The 22,731-nt window shown below is 32.7% G+C and overlaps 1 long non-coding RNA gene across 1 annotated transcript; it reads left to right on the top strand.

The window, feature by feature from the left end:
• Nucleotides 1-1,393: 1,393 nt before the first annotated feature.
• Nucleotides 1,394-22,483, top strand: LOC128982875 (uncharacterized). The gene is made up of 7 exons (XR_008489751.1): nucleotides 1,394-1,469; nucleotides 2,201-2,283; nucleotides 3,095-3,214; nucleotides 3,725-3,877; nucleotides 5,430-5,561; nucleotides 15,904-16,062; nucleotides 22,437-22,483. It is a non-coding gene; the product is annotated as an uncharacterized LOC128982875 (long non-coding RNA).
• The last annotated feature ends 248 nt before the right edge of the window (nucleotides 22,484-22,731 follow it).

The raw sequence follows: 22,731 nt of genomic DNA, 5'->3' as shown, positions 1-22,731 counted from the left end.
AAAGAGGTCCACATCAAGGTTTTTCAGATTTCTGTAAGTTACATATTTCGATTTGCTCTTCTTAATTATTATTGGTATGATCTAGGTGTAGATAGGGTACTCTCAGCTGTTTATCTCGAATGCGCATAATCAGCTGATCACGTGACGTCAGTAGGTGTTTGTATTAAATAAATTATTAAATTAAATATTAAATTATGGATAAAAAGTGTTGGCCTGACCGAGGATCGAACTCGGGTCTTTTGATTGGTAGTTGTACGCGTTAGCTGGTAGAGCTACAACAGCAGTTATGGATATAGAGTTTATAGTGGTAAATGACACCTTAACTTATATATAGGGTGGTAAATGACACCTTGTACCTATATAACATATGTATATATACAGGGTGTGTATTGGAGGTTTGATTTTAACCTATCATTGGAGGTTCACGGGTTCGAATCTAACCTATGTTAGAGGTTTCGAATCTAACTAATGGTAACTGAGGTTCACTGGTTCAATCCTAACATATTATTGGAGGTTCACGGGTTCGAATCTAACCTATCATTTCTGGTTATTTAATCCTAACCCTATGCTAGAGGTTCACAGGTTCGAATCTAACCAACCACTAATGGTATTATAGTGAGAGGTCTATGGGTTCAATCCTATCCTAGTAGGTCTGGAAAAAAACACATTATATAGTGTATAATGCTTAAACCTTACTGTTGATCATAATGGTAAATGTTGGAGGTTATTTTATATAGTGTATAGTGCTTAAACTTTACCGTTGAGCATGTTATGTTGATTTTATAATTTGTACATGTGTATCTCTGTAACTTACATATACAGGGTGTGTAAATATTGGTTGGAGGTTTGTGGGTTTAATTTTAGCCTATACTAGAGGTTTAATGCTAACTAATATATTATTGGAGGTTATTCTATATATGCTATAGTGTGATGAAACAAATGATAATTTATGTATCTGATGTTAAAAACAGCTGAAAGAAGGCTAAACTTTACCATTGATTATAAAAAATGGCCTTTGTAAAGGCCACCAAATATATTATGTTAAACTTACATCTAATTTATGCTAAATGAATTACTTTAGGTAGTTTTTTGTATAGTGAGAGGTTCATAGGTTTGATCCTTAGCGGGTTATATGAATTTATGTATGTAACCACAAGTGAAACAGGTCTATTATACTAGAGTACTAGTGTTGATGCAGTAATAAATGTATAAATATATAAGATTTACTATGTATTACTTGTACTATATGTACATCTTGTATAAATGTTTTAGTCTAAGTTGTCAGAGCTTTCTTTAATGTAGCAGTGATTCTTACTATCTTGGTTGATTACGTGACCTCAAACCAATGCTTTGTTAATTAGTAACAACTGATTATATGACATTGGAGCGACCTCTACAGTGTAGCTTGTTTGTGTAGTTCAACACTTGTGTAGTTCAGTGTGAGATCAATGTTACAGCTTCTATTATGGGTAAGTGTTAGAAGTAACTATTTATTAAAACTATTACTATTTTGAAATTTGTATTATAATACAAATGTATTAACAATAAAGGGTTTTTGAGGTTAAATAAAAACAGTAGATTTTACTCAGAGAAATATATATTTAGCCTATCGGCTATAAATTTTCTGCAAAAGGGACATCTATATACCCTGTGCGCGCAATTAGGGCACAGGGTATGCCCACATGGTTGTAAAGCAACTGTGGGGGCATTCTCTAGGCAAATTTGACACGTTACCGAATTAATTGGGGGATTTGATGGTCGTGGAACTCGTTCTGATATCATAGTGTCTATTTGGCCGGTAGTCTGCCTCAATACACCTTCTAAAGTGTTACGGAGGTCCTCCCATAGAGCTGATATAACTGCTGGCTGTAGTCCACAAGCATTTGAATAACCCTCTAATGTATTTCCGGCTAAGCTAGCTACAGCTAGGAGTTCGGTTCGTAGCGTAGCAATCCTACCAGCTGCAGCTGCAGGTAGGGTAAATTCCGGGTTATTCATAGCCTGAAAGATATTATACAAGAATTAATGTTTTTATCTATTTATATAAAATAGTATAAACCATAAATCAGCTGGTTAGTAAAATTTATTACAGTAGTATATAATAAATCTCTCTCAAGTTGGAGGTAAACAATAGTTAAATTTTGTGTGGAAAGTTTAGTGTAAACATATTAATTTATTTATACTTAATTTCTCTTTAAAGGATACCTACCCTTTGAAGTAACCTCCTGCGAAAGGTTTCAAGGCGAGCGCTCTGCCGGCAGCTGCGACATTCACGTGTTTCAGGTATAGTTGAAGTAGAATTCTGAAAATAGAAACATATATATTAAGCTGATTTTTATTTACTTCAATATATAGTTGATTTATCATCAAGGTAATATTATATTTGGATCACTCATTTACTAGTTAATCTGCATCATATAAAACTGGGGTAGCTTTCTCTTCTAATTTAAATTTATTGTTGAAGGAATAAAAATAACTGAATAAACCTCTGTTATAAAAACATATACTACAGATTTATATAAACATTTGTAGATTTAATAATGTAGTGTTTAACTAATATTCTTTCTATAGATTTGTATAGGTGAAATATTTGTTTAAGTACTATATCAAGTCCCAATAAGTGGAAAATAATATGGTTTTATAAACCAGGTGTAGCCCACTGTTGGAATGTAAAACTTATTAGAACTAAAAATATATGTGTTGAAGTAACTTTGTGATTAGTTAACTAATGCAACTCTATTTAAGTGTAACAGTTTATTAGATTAATAGCTATAAAGATTAATAAGTTTGATAAATGTGGTGTTTTATTTTTAAATCTTTAAAAAAGAGATAAATAATAACAGAAAAAATCTAATAGCTGTAATTGTATCTCAACACTTTTATTTGTTGTATATATAAGAAATTTATCATTAGTAACTAAAGCAAGCTTAGGAAGCTAATATGTTTAGTAGAGTTAAAACCATTGAAGTAATTACTTAACTATATCAGCAAAAATAAAAAGTATGTTGAGTTGAATGATTTGATTTTGAGTTTGTTCTTACAGGCTATCAGTATTACACTTATATGTCTTGTAATGTTAAAATACTTATTACAGGTTGTATATGTTGGGGAGATTGTGATGGACCGGCTAATTCATCAGCTGTTGGCCGCTGTCTAGCAACATCAGCTGGAGTATTCACTGTTGAAGGTGTTTGGGATATAGCTGAAGTTGAAGGTATTGTAGGTCTAATGATATTAGTTTTATCGGAAGATGGCTATTGAAAACAAAATAAGTATTAGTAATAGCTTAGGTAGTAATTACTTGATTACATCAGTAAAAATAAAAAAATGTCGAGTTAATTAAATTGATTTTGTTAAAATACTATAATAATTTGTACTTGTTTCTACATGTATGTTTTACTAAACAGAACCTTACTGTTGAGCATAAAAGAATATTAAATATGTAGTAGTATTGGATGTTTATAATAAATGTGGAACAAACGATAATTTATCTATCTGATGTTAAAAACAGCTAAAAGAGGGCTTAACTTTATCATTAAAAGCTACTAAATATAGTAGGTTTGACTTGAAGGTGGTTGATAATTATCTAACTTCTTTGGTAATTATCTAACTACATTAGTAAAATAAAAAGTATGTTGAGTTGAATGATTTGATTTTGAGTTTGTTCTTACAGGCTATTAGTATTACACTTATATGTCTTGTAATGTTAAAATACTTACTACAGGTTGTACTCGTCTGGAAGGTTGGGATGGTCCAGCTAATTCAGCAGTCATTGCTCGCCGCATTGCAACATTAGCTCGTGTATTAGACGACGACCTATCTACAGATAGCCAAATTCCATCGGTTGAGGATGCCTGGGCTACAGCTGAAGTTGAAGGTATTGAATGAGGTGTAATAGGAGGTACTACTAATGAGGGTCTAACAACAGAAACTATTGTTGGTGAGAGCTGTTGAAAATAAAATTAGTATTAGTAATAGGCGGGGTGTTATTAAAATAATATTAAATTGTTTAGGTAATGCTACCTACATGTTCTGATGAAAACATTCGTAGAAAACTTGAAGGTTCCAGTATTATCATATTTGTAATTTCTTCATGTGGAAATCCAGAAATAGGGATTGAAGCTGAAGGGATGTTTGTTAGGTCCCTCTCATAAAACACACCATCTCTCTGAAACAAATAGTTTAAAATGTAAATAGGTATAAGATTCTCTTAAACTATAAAAATCTTTTTGTCTCTATATAACTCACCATAAGAATTCGTAGAACACAGGTAACATCATTAATCCTTGAAGTTATATAATAATCCTCAACTAACAGCTCCTGCAAAGCTGTTGTATAAAGCTCGCTTACACACCTCTCAGCATAATCTTGGTCTACTTGCCGGAAGTTGGTGGGTATAGCAAGTCTAGCTATAACTTCTTCCTGAAACACAATCTTAGCTAAATAATGATATACAGTATAAACATATATAATATAAATTATATTTTAATATTGTTTTAAAAATATTTAAAATGTATTTTACCGAAAAAATGTGAAGAACTATCCCTCTTGTGTGTACGAACCAAAGGCCAAAGTTATTTGATCTGTTAATCTGAAACATAAAATGGTTATAATATAATCCTAGTAAATATTTGTTGTATTGTTTTTGCTTGTATATTTTTGGACTTTTTAAATACTTCTTTTAAAATATTTCTTACTGAGTCTCCACGGGGTAAAAGCACTCGTTCTGTATTTAGCCGCCTACGTCTAGTGGGTGGTGGTGAAGAACTCTCAGATATCTGTAAAAATAAAGCTTATTAAAAATAGAATAATAATAACTAACTGTTAGTTTAACTATTATTGAAATCAACTCATCTGTTGGTTGCTAGACTTTTTTAAAATTACAACCTTAAACTAAAATTAAAGTTTTAATATTTTTTATCATAAAACTCTGTTACATACCTAGGATTATTTAATATCTAAGATATGTATTATATAAGGAAAACTATAACTTACATTATTTATAGCTCTTCTTTGTTCATTTTGTCTACTCTGTAAATAGAAGGAAATAATATTATTACCATATTTGAACTAGTAATATTATATAACTCTAAAAGAATTTTTTGTCAAAACATTTTGTTGGTTAGGAATATCTGTGTAGTCTAAATATATACACCTGTGTGTTTAATCATGCTTAACATTATATGTTGTAGCTTTCTGAAATTATAAGGCTCTCTTATAAATAAAAATTAAATCACAAACTATGATCAAGTATAGTTGTAAGTATAGTATAGTTGATAAAGTATAGTATAGTTGAGATAAATAGAACTTGTTTGAAATTTAGAACATTGTGATTGGTTTGTAATAGAAAAAAAGCTATTAAAATAAGTAGAATTTAAAATCTTGTTTAACAAACTCTAACTAATTCTAATCTATAAATATACTTACAGCTGATCTTAGAATATCAAGATCATCTTGAAAGAAGGAATCTCTTGAACTCTGACTTGGTGGAACTACAGATCCAGGGCTTGAAGGTGGTGAATCTATGATGCTTGAATTTGGGCTTGATGGTGAACTAGCTGGTGAGTTGTTTTGAATAGGAGTTACTAAATAGTTATAGATGTGATCATTTATGTGTATCCAGTTTGTATTAGCTGTAAAACGCTGTAAACATATTTATATTTTAATTAAATTCTTAAATTTCATCTTTAACCATCATATCTTTAAAATTCGTATTAGGCCCATTTAAAACTTGCTACTGATTCAAGTAAATCAAATATTACAATTTTCTAATACAAAGAGACATGTAGAATGGCACCGACGAGTCTACTAGTATCATATTCAAGGTCCCGGGCAATGGACGCACAACCTGACGTCTTCAGTGAACTGCTGATCGAAGTGGCAGCCAATCACAACGTTGAGCACCAAAGGGATCAACTATGATTGGACACTGTAGGCGGGGTTAATTAGAATGATGGGAAAATCTTAAAAAAAAAGGAAGGGACAGGAGGAGCAAGATGGCATCAGTCTGGAAGAAGATTTGCGAGGCTTAGGACGGGGTCGGATCGAGCAGGCCCCAAATTATATCAGGATTGGTAAAATCTGCCACCTGAATACGTCCTAGGCCAAACTACTTCACCTACTCAGCCCACGCCGAGAGAAGAGGTTCCAGGGGTCGTCATCCACCATCGAGGACCAGGATCAACCACCGAGTCATCTGCCAACGGAGACAAGGGGAGGCCTGGACATCACGAGACGTCACCTCGGGGAATTCATCTACCCTCAAGATCTTCTCCTCGGTATGTCAAAATTCAATTATAATTCCCAGGACAACAAATTTTAGAAGAAAGAAGATAAATTTAAATTACATAAAAAAGGGCCTAAGTTAAATAACTGCAATTCATTCAAATTAAACCTAACTTAAAAATAAAAATTTAAAACCTAAATAATCGATGATATAAATCATAAATAATAATAAAAATATTATTTCCTGCTAAATAAAAACAACAACAAAATAGCCTTAAAGGTTAAACCTGTAAAATAATGTTTTTGAAATAGCCTAAGTAAGTTCTCATTTAGTATTTTATTTTCAAACGTGTATATTTGGTAGTTTGCTAAATGTGAATAGTCTTTGTTTGCAAAGTGTATTAATTTGATAGAATTTCATATTAGGATTGTGTATTAAGTTTTGTGAACTGGACTTTGGCCAAATGGCAAAGATGTAGATTAATAACATTTATGAATATCCATATATTTATATAAAAGGGTTTAATTAATTAAGAACGAGTCATTTTACATTGGTATTATATCTATCACTTTTAATCTTATATGTGTTCAATTCTCTTATCTTGATACTGGGGCCCCAAAAATGTTTAATTCCTTTGGTTAATACGTAATTTGGTTTATTGATCATCATATATATATATATATATAATGTGTTTTAAAGGGTTACATACATTAGACTAAATAATTAAATAAAATTTAGTAACTCATACAATGGTGTCAGTTCAATCAGTTCCTGAGTATTCTCACATATACCAAGCGAGATTACTGAGCTTAGTTGTAGTCATTTTGTATTTTTCACATTTAAAATAAGAACAAAACCCCACAAGTTTACATGGTGGAGGCTGCCGATTTGATTTAATTATCAACGATGATTGGACTGGCACAGATGAGTTATGCATGTTAAAATAAGTGTTGTGTGATTAATATGTTTTAAGAAGTGACAATTGAATAGTAGGGATTTTTGAATTAGCAAAGCGACAATACCGTTTAAATGCTTAGATTAGGTTAGGACTTTGTCAGGTTATACATATAAAAGATATAAAATACTTTAGGGAACTTATAAACGATCTAATAGGCAATTTACACAAGCAGTAAATAGCAAAATATAAATACAGTAGTAACATAAAAATACACATATTATTTTAATTAAATTGCAGTCAAGTAACTAATCATAAATAACATAGCCTACTCTGATTAGGAATTTGTTAAACAAAAAAAATTATGAAATGCCATTAACAGAAGTGGATTTACCCTCAGACATATATAGGGTTAAAAAGGAGCAATTACAGCTTATTTTGTCAAAATTTAACATAAAATATAGGGATGAGGACCTTGTAGCCGAATTGAGGCCCATTGTAGCTGACCTTAAAGCTTTTGTAAAAAATAATTGGTCTGAAGAGAAAAAGTTGATTTTAAAGAAACTTTTAAGTAAAAGATGTCTTTCGGAAGCTGAACTGTTAAAACACCCTTCATTGAATCGCATACACACATTCATCAGTGACAGGGAAAACTTGTATGACACCCCAGCTAGTGACAGTGAGGAGGACGAAAATTACGAGGACATTGAAATAGCATCAGAGGACTTAGGAGAGATCCAATTAGCCGGCACATCTTTAAACGTACATTTACCACAACCCTTAAACAATACGGTTTGTTACGTAAATCAGCCACCTATAGCAAACAACATGACACAACCCAAAGAAAATTTACCATTAATTTCTGCTGGTACATACCACGGTCTAGTCACGGAAAACCCCAGCGATTTCATAGACAAATACGAAATCGCAGCTCAATCAAACAATTGGCAGGAAACGTCAAAATTAAATTTATTCCCAGCCCACTTAGCGGGAAATGCACTCACTTGGTACCAACACTACATGAAAGGGAGACTAATTAATAGTTGGGATGAACTTAAAAACACCTTTATAAGTACATTTACACCCGTTGCGCAAGCACAAACACTGCAAAACATTTTGGATAAAAAAGTACAAGGGCAGGATCAGCCGGTGCTGACGTATTACTTAGAAGTACTAACACTATGTAAACGGCATGACCCCGAAATGTCAGAGAAAAGGATAGCTCAATACATTATACAAGGTCTACGACCTGAATTTTGTGACAGGGTTTTGTCCGAAACGTGTGAAACATTAGAACAACTAGAAACAAGCTTAAGAAAAATTGAACTACAACTTCAAATCAAATTAGTTAATAGGGAAAAATACAACAGAGCAGAAAGAGAGGGATTAATTCGAGGGGACACTGACAGTAGGGAACAAATAAACAATTTACAAGCCGAGATTAGGTCCTTAACTCAAATAGTATCCAACATGACCATGGCAGGAAACACATAAAGAACTATGCTCAAATAACGTTACCCCTAACAGAACTAATAAAACAATCAAATCAAAATTTGCCTTTTGAATGGAAAGATGATTGCGAAAAAGCTTTCAATGAAATCAAACAAATTTTAACAAATCCACCAATCCTTTCACATTTTAGGGAAGATTGGGAAACAGTAATATTTATTGACAGCTCATTGTTTGCACTTGGTGCTTGCATACTACAAATTAACCCTGAAAATAATCAAATGCATCCTATTGCATATCTATCTAGAAAATACACTGACACTGAGAAGAGGTACACTAACGCGGAAAGAGAAATGCTAGCTCTATGTTACGCGGTTAACTACTGGAGAGAATTCACTTTAGGTAGACAAACTACAGTTTTCACCGACTGTCAAGCACTCATACATTACAAGAATTTCAAGAACACTTCGTCACGCCTAAATCGTTTAGCTCTTTCTTTGGTCGATTACGACATCATTGTAAAATATAAACAAGGAACTTCAAATTTATTAGCAGACAGTCTTTCAAGAAACCCACCCGAGGAAATAATAGATCAGGGACTAATTGAACTAACTTTAAATACACAGGAAATTAAAACCGAAAACTTTGAAGAACTTCAAGCAAAAGATCCGTATTTAAAACAAATTAAGTTAGCTAAACTATCACCAGATTCTGTTCCCAAGAAAATAAGACATGAATCCAGAAAGTATATAGAGCGAGATAACATATTGTATTACAAGCATTTTAACGGAAGTAACACTGAACATTTATTAGCAATACCTCAGGAGAAGGTTAACGACATATTGAAAACTTGTCATGATAATATTTTCTCAGGAGGACATTTTTCAAATTTTAAAACTGCAAAGAAAATAAAATCTCGTTATTATTGGCCTAACATGAACCAAGACATTGAACACTACACTAAAACATGTGAACAATGTCAGTTAAGGCGATCTCCCACGTATAAGCAATATGGTAAATTAAATCCCCAAATACCTCCAATAACACCATTTGAAAGGATTATTATAGACTTTTTAGGGCCAATAACGCAAAGTCATGGATACAAATACATTTTAATCATCACAGACCCTACCACTAGAATGGTTTACACGCGTGCAACACGAGCCGCGGATTGCAAAACCGTGGCTAAAGTACTGCTAGATCTGTTTTGTTTATATGGTGTGCCAAAAATCATAACCCACGACCAGGGAACACACTTCATGGGACAAGTTCTTAAACAGTTGTTACAAAGTTTAGGGATAGAGCAAAAAGCTAGCCCGCCCTATGCACAACGAGTTCAAGGTTTAACCGAAAGAGCCAATTTAGTAATTAAAACAGCAATTTCCCACTACATTGAGGAAAATCCACACAATTGGTCCGACATTTTGAAGTATGTTACATTTGCCTATAATACTACAATAAACAAGAGCACAGGTTACACGCCCTTTTACTTAAATTTTGCACGAGAAGCTAGACATCCATCTGATTACATCTATACACACGAAGATCAAGACACAGACATCGTAAAAGAAATCAAACTAATTCACAAAATTAGGACAGAGGTTCCCAAAATCTTAGAAAAAGCCCAAAATAGGCAAAAATCGTTCTTTGATCAAAATAAAAGGGATTTAGACTTACAGCCAGGGGATGAGATATTAATTAAATATCCTACTGATCACACAAAGAAATATAGCAAATTTCAAAACTGTTTCAAGGGGCCATATCACATTACCGGGAAAATAAATTATTTGACCTACATGGTAGCTCTAGAAAAAAGAGGTAGATTGTGTGAAGAGCCGGTACATGTACAAAATATTAAGCCGTTTCATAGAAGATAAATACAAATTATTAACGTTTAACCCTCACTAGCATCTTTATTAAGCTTGTAAATAATCATCATGTTGGGAGAGAAAGGAAAATATTATTTAATTTGCATTAAATTCTGAAGAGTATTATAATTCACAGCGTCATATTTAATAACGACACAAATAAAAATGTTTAATTAAGTCATAAATGGAAGATACTGTACAAGAATTTATAAATAAAATACGTGACATTACGAGAGGAATACATTTATCAACTCATAGCAATTATAAAACAATCAGCATAAACGAGAAGAACAATAGCCTACCCATCGTGTGAATATCCAATTGATACACAAGAAACAACACAGCAAGAAACACGAAACCAGAGACACAAACAATAAGAAATCAAATAACGCACATAACTTCACACGCGACGCGGAACAAACATCTCACTGAGTTCTCAAGCTTGGACGACAAAGACAGCAGCTTCATGACTCCAGCAGAAAGATGATATCAAGCAGACTCAGCATCTAGGTGCATTGCCTTTGTACGCAATCTCATTCAAACATTGTGAGATTGTATCTTTTCCGAGTAAAAAAACTTAACATCACCACTTCTATATGAAGTTATATTCAGATCAAAAATATTCCCCAATTTATATTCGAACCCTAAAAGATACTATTAAATTCAAAATAATTTTATGACTATTACATCTTGCGAAGATATCTAGTCTAAGCGCGCAGTCTAGATGCTTCATGACATTTAATAGGGTATAAAAAGAAAGAGTGATTAATTACAGATATAAACAATCAAACATACAAATGGAAAGCTGTTCAATACACAAATACAATTAATTAATATGTCAATTTACACAAAGATTTTAAGTAACATATATTAAGAAAATGGAAATTATCAAACAACGAAATTGATCTACTTATTAGCACAAATTTATACAATGAGTACTGATAAGATTTCCTCTCGATGGTAATTTTAATTATGGAATATATCGTTCTTATTCAATCCATTACAATTCAAATCATGTAAACCAGTGGAGCAACAAGAGGCTACACAACAGGCTGACGCCGCACAGTAGCACAATGCAATGGACGATGCGAAGACACCTTCGAGTAACTGGGGCACTATAGATTATTTTTCGGGGACGAAAAATTTTCCCGAGCAGGGGAGTGTAAACATATTTATATTTTAATTAAATTCTTAAATTTCATCTTTAACCATCATATCTTTAAAATTCGTATTAGGCCCATTTAAAACTTGCTACTGATTCAAGTAAATCAAATATTACAATTTTCTAATACAAAGAGACATGTAGAATGGCACCGACGAGTCTACTAGTATCATATTCAAGGTCCCGGGCAATGGACGCACAACCTGACGTCTTCAGTGAACTGCTGATCGAAGTGGCAGCCAATCACAACGTTGAGCACCAAAGGGATCAACTATGATTGGACACTGTAGGCGGGGTTAATTAGAATGATGGGAAAATCTTAAAAAAAAAGGAAGGGACAGGAGGAGCAAGATGGCATCAGTCTGGAAGAAGATTTGCGAGGCTTAGGACGGGGTCGGATCGAGCAGGCCCCAAATTATATCAGGATTGGTAAAATCTGCCACCTGAATACGTCCTAGGCCAAACTACTTCACCTACTCAGCCCACGCCGAGAGAAGAGGTTCCAGGGGGTCGTCATCCACCATCGAGGACCAGGATCAACCACCGAGTCATCTGCCAACGGAGACAAGGGGAGGCCTGGACATCACGAGACGTCACCTCGGGGAATTCATCTACCCTCAAGATCTTCTCCTCGGTATGTCAAAATTCAATTATAATTCCCAGGACAACAAATTTTAGAAGAAAGAAGATAAATTTAAATTACATAAAAAAGGGCCTAAGTTAAATAACTGCAATTCATTCAAATTAAACCTAACTTAAAAATAAAAATTTAAAACCTAAATAATCGATGATATAAATCATAAATAATAATAAAAATATTATTTCCTGCTAAATAAAAACAACAACAAAATAGCCTTAAAGGTTAAACCTGTAAAATAATGTTTTTGAAATAGCCTAAGTAAGTTCTCATTTAGTATTTTATTTTCAAACGTGTATATTTGGTAGTTTGCAAAATGTGAATAGTCTTTGTTTGCAAAGTGTATTAATTTGATAGAATTTCATATTAGGATTGTGTATTAAGTTTTGTGAACTGGACTTTGGCCAAATGGCAAAGATGTAGATTAATAACATTTATGAATATCCATATATTTATATAAAAGGGTTTAATTAATTAAGAACGAGTCATTTTACATTGGTATTATATCTATCACTTTTAATCTTATATGTGTTCAATTCTCTTATCTTGATACTGGGGCCCCAAAAATGTTTAATTCCTTTGGTTAATACGTAATTTGGTTTATTGATCATCATATATATATATATATATAATGTGTTTTAAAGGGTTACATACATTAGACTAAATAATTAAATAACATTTAGTAACTCATACAATGGTGTCAGTTCAATCAGTTCCTGAGTATTCTCACATATACCAAGCGAGTATACTGAGCTTAGTTGTAGTCATTTTGTATTTTTCACATTTAAAGTAAGAACAAAACCCCACAAGTTTACAACGCCTTGTTGTTGTTTGCCAAGCCCAAATAGGGTTGTCTTGAAGTGTATACATTCTGATCAATTGCCAATTATATCCATCAATGTTTTCATGTATGATAACTATACAATTAGAGGGACCTGCTCCTTGTATTTGTATTTCATGTATTAGTTGTTGCGCCGTTTGCTAAAAAACAAATAATTAAATTATATAGCTGATTAAAATATAAACAATAATCTAGAAACTTTTAAAACAGCTAGAGCAGAGCCTAAGAGTATAAGACTAGTTTGCAACATATTATTTATATAGATTATAAATATGTTTGTTGCTTAAATTATAAATACTAATAACTTTTAAAGAGTTAACTTAATCACCTCACTATAGTCATCAAAACAAAAAACAAAATTCTTAAAGCTCTTGTGTAATTGATTACTGTGTAAAATCTGTCTAAATAAAAGGTTTAGTAAAATATATTTGATTTAGAGTAAAGTTTAAGATATGAGAGGTGACAAAAATACTTAATCTTGATATATTGTAAAAATCTAATTATATATATTTAAGTTATATAGCTTACCCAGGTAATCGGATAAAAGTTGCTTAATACATGTGGCGGGGAGCGAGGCGGTAAAAGCGGGTTAGCTTCTAAAATGAGAAGATGGCCAAAATCGTTTTGAAAAAAACTATCTGTCTCCATAGCAACAAATGGCTGAAAACATAAGTAGAATTAAAAACCTAATAAGTTGAATTAAACACTTAGATAAGTAGAAGTTTATCTATATAAAGCTTCTACTTACAACAAGAACAGAAGATTCAGCCTCTCTTAACATATCTCTTAAGTGTGAGTTAAAGACAATCCTTTTTGATATAGGTGCTTGCCGAACATTAGGTCTTGCAAGCAGTTGACGTTCTTCATTAAGAGTTATAGATGCACCATTTCTCTATAAAAAACATATTATGATTAATAAAAAATACTTTTTAAAAGAGACACATTATCTATATAAATAAAATTAGAGTTTTGTCTGTATATCGGATAAAATTATAAACTTTTTATCTTTTGGTTTTTTGATTTCTGATAACTAGGAAAAAGACCTTGAAATAGTGTTTATATAGGTGGGAAATTATATTTTTAAATAAGCATTTTTAGTCAAGATTTAGTATATAATTGATAGATAAAACTGATAGTAAAAATAAAAGTAGGCCTATTATGTTTTATTTGTCACCACTGGTGGTTTAATTTTGTTAAAGTGCATCTCATGTGATAGGATATATTAGGGTTAACTAGTAGATACAGATAATTAATCCTTTTATTGATTATTATATTGGTTTAAAACAAACAACATAAATTAAGTTATATATAATAGTTAGCATATCTAAAAATACATAAACCAACTGTTTTATAAGGTTTTAACTAAATACTATAAAAGTTTTATATTACACAGCTAGTGATTATATATTTTTAAATAAAACCTACCATTAATCGAAGTAAAGTCCAGACAAGATTAGGATATTCTTGTGATGACTATGATATGGACTCTAGTTTGTTCGGGAGGGTTACTTATCGACCACATATCTCGAATCCTATTTTGAGCATATTCCTAAAAACCATACATATATAGATTAAAAATAAAGAATTAGACAAACTACTACTACTACTGTTAGAGGTACTTAAACTACATAGAGACCTACATACCTCAGAAATTGTCCAGAAGCCCGTAGGTATAGGTCGTATTAGGTCTAGATTATCATAGTCTAATGTGACAAAGGAAAGGACATCCCCATGCACATTAATGAAGTAATGTTCCAAGTCAGCATTGTAGGGATATTGATCCAAAAAGGTCTCCAAACCACCACCCTACTGTAATAACAAATATATATTTATACAAAAGTTATGAATTAACTATCAAATTAAACTATAATTTAGCTCACAGCCCTAATTAACATATAGGCAAAATTTTATGAATATTTAAAGTCAGCTGTTGGTAAAAGTTGGTTCTATGATATACATTAAAATTACCAATAGGGTGCAGTCTATTATATTTATAAAAACAGCTTCAGCATAGACAAAAATATACAATGAGAACTAGTAAAATTGTTTACAGTTAGGTTTTTAAATTTGTGATATCTTTTTAGGTTAAATAATAAAACATTATAGTAAATGTGTATACAACAAATATAAATAAAGATGAATAATAGTTTACTTACAGTTTCTAAAATTGATCGTTCTCTTTCATCTCTTGTATCTCCTTCTATTGTTGCCCTATCCTATAAAAACATATTCATTGATAAAAAAACACTAACAAAGAGCTTTTCCTAATTAAAAATAAATAATTATTTTATAATAAATATATTAAAAAACACAAAGCTACTTTTAATTATTTATCTAAAGTTGTATAATTATATAGTACTACTTACTTGACCATTTGGGGGCAGATTTTCATCAACTGCTTCAGAGCTGATTAGTAGTCTCAATACAAGTAGTATGAAGAATAATAACACCATATTAGCTATGATGAAAACTAACATAACAATAATCCATATAGCAGCTACAGCTTATATATATATGATTGGAGGGAGGGAACATCTGAGTTAACCACATTTTCCACCTCCTTCCTAAGACAGTATTATCTGTCACTATTTCCCCTCCCCTCCAAAGCAATATTATCTGTTACTATCATCATTTTCTAACAAGATGCCTAATGGTGTGTGCTGGAGCTGTCGCCGCAACGTCTTTTGTTGCTCTATTGAAGAGCACTGGGGAGAATGGCTCTCCCTATGTTGCCAGTATGTATCTCTAAACTTAATTTATAAAATTTATTTCTCAAGGGTTTTTAACTTTATACTGATTCTAATACTCTTTTATATGATTTATAGATGCAGCGATATGACAGCAGAGGAAGTATTGACTGTCTATTATGGACAATATAAAGAATATGTGGCTGAATGCAGCCACGAACTAGAAGAGGAGGAAGAAGAGGAGGAAGAAGAAATAGAAGAAGATGAAGGAATTGAGGCCGATTTAGAAGAAAATTGGTAAATTTATTAAATATATTTTCACTTAGGTGACACAGGTTTAAGTTTATAGTAGGATCATTATTTTATATAACCATATAAAAACATATATAATGTCTAAAGTTTAAATATCACAAATATTTTTAGGTATCCACTTTTATTTTAGGGTCCACTAAATCCCTACACATATATTTTTACATAAAAACATACACTTAACTAATTAACCCACCTCCGACTAAGTTATTTGTCCAGTTAAAACTAAGCAAATTTTAACTTATATTTTTACTAAAAATATTTATCCCTAATTTAAATATCATTAAATTTAACAAACGCTTAGGGTTGCTACAGCAGGGAGTAGTAAAAGTATTTTTAACTTTAATTGTATAAAATGATATAAGCAAACTATAACAGTTTACAATTTTCTCCATAAAAATAACATAGAAGTAACTATTTGGCACACAATAATGTTTTAATCTACTAAATTATTTTTAGGTTAAAAACCTGTTTTACTTTATAAAACTCTTGGTTCAGCTATGTTGGTAGCCCCTAGGGTTATCAAAATAAAATTGGTTCTAGGTCTTATTATAATATATTAGCTTATTTCCTATATAGAAATTTTGCTAAAACCAAAATTTTATACAACTTTTACTAATTTAAATGATAAAAACTTATTAACAATTAAACTAAGTATTTTAAAACACAATTGTTATACAAATTGTCAAACAGCTACAATAGTTTTAACAATAACTTTCCTTAAAGATGTTTTTTTTTACATAATAATAAATATAGACTATAATAGGGATCAAGATATATATCATTTTACTTTATTTATATTGAAACTATAATTATAATATCCTACTAAAAAATCAATTTCTTATCTATATTATAAATTTAAAAGTTTGTGTGATTATATATATTACTCTTAAACAACTAAATAGATTAAGCTAAAGTTTAACACAATAATAATATATAGCCTCAAATATATACATATTTTATGAGTATTTAAAGTTAGCTGTTAAATCTATACATTAAAAATTATAAAATTCTCTAATAAGGTATAAGGTATTTATCTTTGTATTTATAAAAACAGCTTCAGCAAAGACAAAAATATATAATATAAACAATAAGTAGGATTGTTAACAATTAGATTTTCAAAATTGTGATATCTTTTTAGGTTAAATAGTAATATTCCAACTAAATTACAAATTAACTTTTGTCCTTCATTAATGCATAACTTGAGTATAACTGCAATACACCTTATATGCTAACCCAAAATAGGTATTTTGTTAGTAAAATAAATCACCGAGATTTGCTTATAAATATTTTATACAATAGTATTATATTTTTAATTCCCCAATAAATTCTCTATAATTTATATATCTCAAGATTTTTTTGTAAAGATTACACAAAATCATATTCGACATTGGTTTTACCACAGATAATAGACCGGATAAAACATGATAATAATTGACCATTTTTATAATTCTTATCTGACCCTATGCCACTAAAGATATCAAAGTCCGTTACAAGAAACCATACATCCTGTTGTACTATCCTCATCGTTATCGAGTACACTTATCACAGCGGATGTGTGTTTTTATTTAGATAACCCTTTCCGCCTGACAAATAATTTATATCTAGTATAGTTTTTCCTTATAAAAATTATATATACACATCTTTTAGCTTTATATTGGATAGGGTTTGAGACTATCCCCTCATTAAGTGAGGCCAAGTTAAACGTTATACAACCTATCCAGTTTATAATATTATATACCAGTTTATAATATTATATAATATTATATTGGTTGATGTTGTATAACGTTCTCTCCTTTATTTATAAAGCTTTTTTTGTCAAGTCTATAGATTTAGTTATATAACCCTACCAAAGTTAACATTCAAAGTTTGCGGGCGGTTTAGTTGGCCTCGCCAGTGACTTTCACTCGTGGTTTACGGGCTGTTTAGTTGGCCGCGCCAGTGACCAATAACATTCACACAAGTACAAAGAGGGGCACAGGTTATATCCAATCTGAATCCCTCAGTGTACACACATTCACACAAGTACAAGGAGTAGCACAGGTTCTTCTAAATCTGAACTACTCAATGTACACACACACTCACACCTTGGTCAGGTTACATAAGTATATATCTATAGACTTGTTTTTTTTACTAGGAGAGCTATATACATTAATATACAGTGAAAATTACAAAATTATTTACAAAGAAGTTTACATTTACAATACACTTTATGTGGCCCTTTGGACTTTTCTATATCCAAAAGGTAAAGTATCATATTGACCTTCATACCTCCTTTTAGGACCAGTTATTTTAAACACTTTGCTCTCAGTGATGGTGACGATGTCTCTGTCTCTAGTCCTTCTGATTCTACTTTCTTCAATTTCAACAGTCTGTTTTGCTTCACTCAGAACCATCTCTTTTAATTTTTCAAAATTTACAACTTTTGATGTTTTAAAGTTAAGGGTGAGGCCCTTGATTTTACATATTGGGATCAATTTTTGTTGATTGGTTGACCAGACAAGGTACGCGTAAGTTTTAGGCCCCCCAGAGACAAACTCAGTGATATAAGAGCCAGGTCCATACTCTACTAATTCGTCAGTCATTTCACCGAGGTAATCTCCTGTAGACACCCTATAAAGACCGTTTCCATATATGTAAACAACACTGTCAGTATCATAATATAATACTTGAGCTCCTAGGGCCTCAAGGTGTTCATAGAGCTTGAGTCTCGCCTGCGAGGTAGTGTAGGCCGCGATACAAACGTTTATGTTACCAAGAGGTTCACCTACCTCCATCAGGTATTCCCATGAAACTACAACAACCTCATTATTAACAATCTGAATTCTGTTTACTTTAATTTCTGGGCTAGAGAACATTTGAAATAGGGTTTTGGAGTCCCTAACAATTGTAGCCTTAGTCTGATTCTCCCTCTGACCAAATTTTCCCCAAAAACTGTTTAACATTAATTTTGCCAAAGATCTCAAACCTCCATTCTTAACAATCTTTTCTTTCTCCAACTTGATTCCCTCGTGTCCCAAATACTCTGCAATATACTTATTTTTGTCCTCCTCAGTCTTACACCATTCCGGATAGCCCGAAGCTTCCTGTTTCATCTTAAGAAATTTATTGATAAAATCGGTGAACAAACCCCCATTTTCATAAGTCGCTACCTGATACTCCCACAACTCATACATATCCAATACAATATACCCTTTCTCTACCGCCTTTCTGATTTCATCCATTGTCCATGTCCCAACTAATACCCTATCATCACTGTCATGATTACACTCTCCCTGATACATCATTTCCCCACACGTTCTGCACAACACAAACATCAATTTATCATTCATTTTTTTAGGGAGTACAGGGTGGTAGAGATCACGAGGCGGCAATACTTTACATTTTAACAAACCCTCTACACCCATACCTCTTTCACGACACTCCCTGTTTCCTACATAGATGGTTGGGTGGCCTATGGGGTACTTCCCATACTTACAAACATAAGGGTATAGGGAACAAACATCAACATACTGTATAGTTTCCCCCTCAACACATTTGTGATACGATTTTGCGTTGCCCGTCCTACCTCCAAAAAAAGCCTGCCTTGGATCAAGTGGGAGATTGTTTAAGATAGGCAAACTATCCAGATATTTAAGCTGCTGATCTTTTTTTTTGTTTACGAAATTCGCATTCCCACATCTCTACTAGTGCGTGTTCTGTAAACTTTGCATTTTTAGCCTTGGTTCGCTCATAGCGAAGATGTAGGCTATCAGAAGGATCCTCTTTTAAAGGAGCGTGACGGTTGTAAGGAAAACATTTAACACATCCATGGAAATAACAACCATTAAATTCGTAGATGTTCCTGCCATCAAAACCATCTACTTTCATTCCATTGACTTTGACTTCTTTACCTCGACCTGCGTGGTCAATCCTAATCCCGTTGGTTTCCTCGACCCAAGAAAGCCACTGGAGCGCTATATTTGATTGATTATCTACCAATCGATAGCCATTCTTAGGGATGAGTCCAATAGTGTTAGGTTTCAGGAAATTACGGCGGAAAGCTAGATTGCAGGCACTTGCAATGGTAACAGCCTCGAGAAACGGGTCAACATTACACTCTTTTAGGAAAATTGAGCGAAACTTTAGACAGGCTTGAGCCAAGATATCAACATCTGAAATACAATAGGCTAGGATCTCATTTTTGAAGTTGAACTCATAGTTACTAATGACCTGGTCGCTGTACCATTTTTCAAAGTCATTGTGGGATTTCTCAAACATAGATTTGGGACAGTAGTACTTTTTGTCCGGCATAGGGCCTACATAGTCTTGATTTGCCAGAGTATTGAACAGGTGGGGAAAGTAGCCTTTCTTTTTCTCTGGAGGTAGGTCAAAGGCTTTAGGCAGAGCAGGCAAAGCCATAGGGAAGTAGCTAAGTGAGTCAACAAACCTCACATTATCAATTTCCATTAGAATGATTTTAGTTCCCCGCATTACAAGTTCCGGTGTGAATTTTGTTTCTTCCAACATGTACTTTAGTAGAAATTGAAAGTCAAACCCCTGCCCATTGTGTGCAATTACACAGATTTTTTTAAACTGTTTCCTCACTGACATGACATAGTTCATAAACTGATTGATAGGGTCAGAGTCAAACACTCGTGTACGATTTTTACATGCTATACAGAATTTCCCCTCAATACACTGATAACAAAATTGCTGGGACACACACAAGTTTACTTTATGCACTTTACTTTCAGGGTCAGAGGGCAGAGGCTCATCCTGACGGGTTTCCAAGTCAAAGAAAATAAAAGCATAATCTTTAGATTTAGGTTTACCCTCATTAGGTTTCATATAACATTTATGGTTAGGATCTTTAAATGCTCCACAAGGTTTACAAAATACTTCCCCACACTTATGTGGGGTTGATCGTTCCTTAAGCAAAACTAGTTTCCCGCAATCAAGACATTTCTTTACATGTTTACACCTATCAACCTGATGCGCAATGAAACAGCGTTGGTTTTTATAAGTTAGATTGCATTTAGGACACAAGATTCCCCCATACACCTCTACACAAGGAGGTGAGATAGTCTGACACTGTGGGCAAATGTTTGAACAGCGGTGCTCACGTTTGTGATCATACGGGACATGACAACCATCACAGAAATAGTTACATACAAAAGCAGCAGTCAGGCTAGTAATTACATTGTAATGTCCATTATGAAACAACAAGTTAATTTTAAACTTGGGGTTCTCTACATTTCCCTCAAAATACACATCCCGACCTTTAGCGTTGTAGTTGTACACAGTGATTTTATAGTCTTTAAGCAGATGTTGGAATTTTTCAAGCTCAGAAATACCTGCACCACCCTCAGGCATCACGACTCTTGCTCTACGTACAAGTTCCTGAGCCCTAACAGTCTGTCTTTTTCTATCATCTTGTCTCACAGCTTTTTATTCGGGATCTTTAGTTATATTAGCTATAGCCACTACAATAGCACGAGGAAGACACAGGTTATCTTTATTGTTAATTACAACAATCCCAGTCCTAGCTTTACATTCTTCGTCAAAGGTGTTGTACAAGCCTGGTCTTCTACGGGTCCCTGATCCTACAGGTAGATTAACTCGGGTACATTCGACTTGAAACGTGTCTGTGGACTTGATTGATTCAGCGTTTGATTGCACAATTCCCCCAAAGATTTGCCATAAGACATCCTCGTTTACTTCATTTGCAGGGCGAAAAGCAACAAACCCCGGCTCTTTACTTTTTAGGTTAAGTGAACGCAGAGTGAATCCCAATTGATCGCCCTCCTGACAAACTTCTTTCATTTCATTTACAATTTGACCAAACCCTTGTCTTAGCCAGTCAATCTCAGTAGTTTCAGGTGGGGGGTTAGAAAACTTAAAAACAGTATTAATTCCATGAATTCTAAATCTCTTTACATAATTTTCATGTTTATCTAGAATATTTACAGGGACAACTACTTCAACAGAATCTTCTACAACATTTACAGGTTCATTATTATCAACAGATTCATTGGAATCTACTGGAGCAGAGTTACTTACATCCGTCATCTTGAAGCACTGGGAGCAAAGTGATGCAATAATGGCAGGGTTGCGATAAGGGTTTATATAGGGACAAGAATGACCACAAATGTGGTTATCAAAGGTGACGTGGTACACAAGAGGAAGTGATAGCTGTTGTTTTAGATGATGCAATACCACAAAAGTGGTTATCAAAGGTGGTTATCTGGTTGTGATTTGGTACACAGGAAGTGATAGTTGCTATTTTAGATGATGCAATACCACACAGGATGTCGACATTATATTTAATATTATATACTATATAATTATTATATACTAATTATGTTTATTATTTGTTTCAGATGGCTGCCCCTCTCCTCCTCCTCTACTAGCGCTAAGTATTTAGTTGTAGAAATATCAAAATATGTATATAATATAAATATAAATAATATAAGTTTGTATATATATATATATATAAATAAATTCATATTTAGCTTTCACAGTTGTTTTCATTATTCTTTCAACTAAATATCCAACATGTTTTAAAATTACATAATCTAATAGGGGGAGGCAATGGAAAAATTAGCAGGAAAGCATATAAGACAGAAGTGAGGTTATGTTATAAGAGCACCTAACCTGTAGTTGGCTAGACACTAG

This window comes from Macrosteles quadrilineatus, unplaced genomic scaffold, assembly GCF_028750875.1.
Source record: "Macrosteles quadrilineatus isolate MER2022 unplaced genomic scaffold, UCM_ALF_1.0 Scaffold_1__1_contigs__length_201487025, whole genome shotgun sequence".
Lineage (NCBI taxonomy): Eukaryota > Metazoa > Arthropoda > Insecta > Hemiptera > Cicadellidae > Macrosteles > Macrosteles quadrilineatus.
Note: the sequence above shows the minus strand (reverse complement) of the source record. Positions and strands in the feature narration are given on the sequence as shown.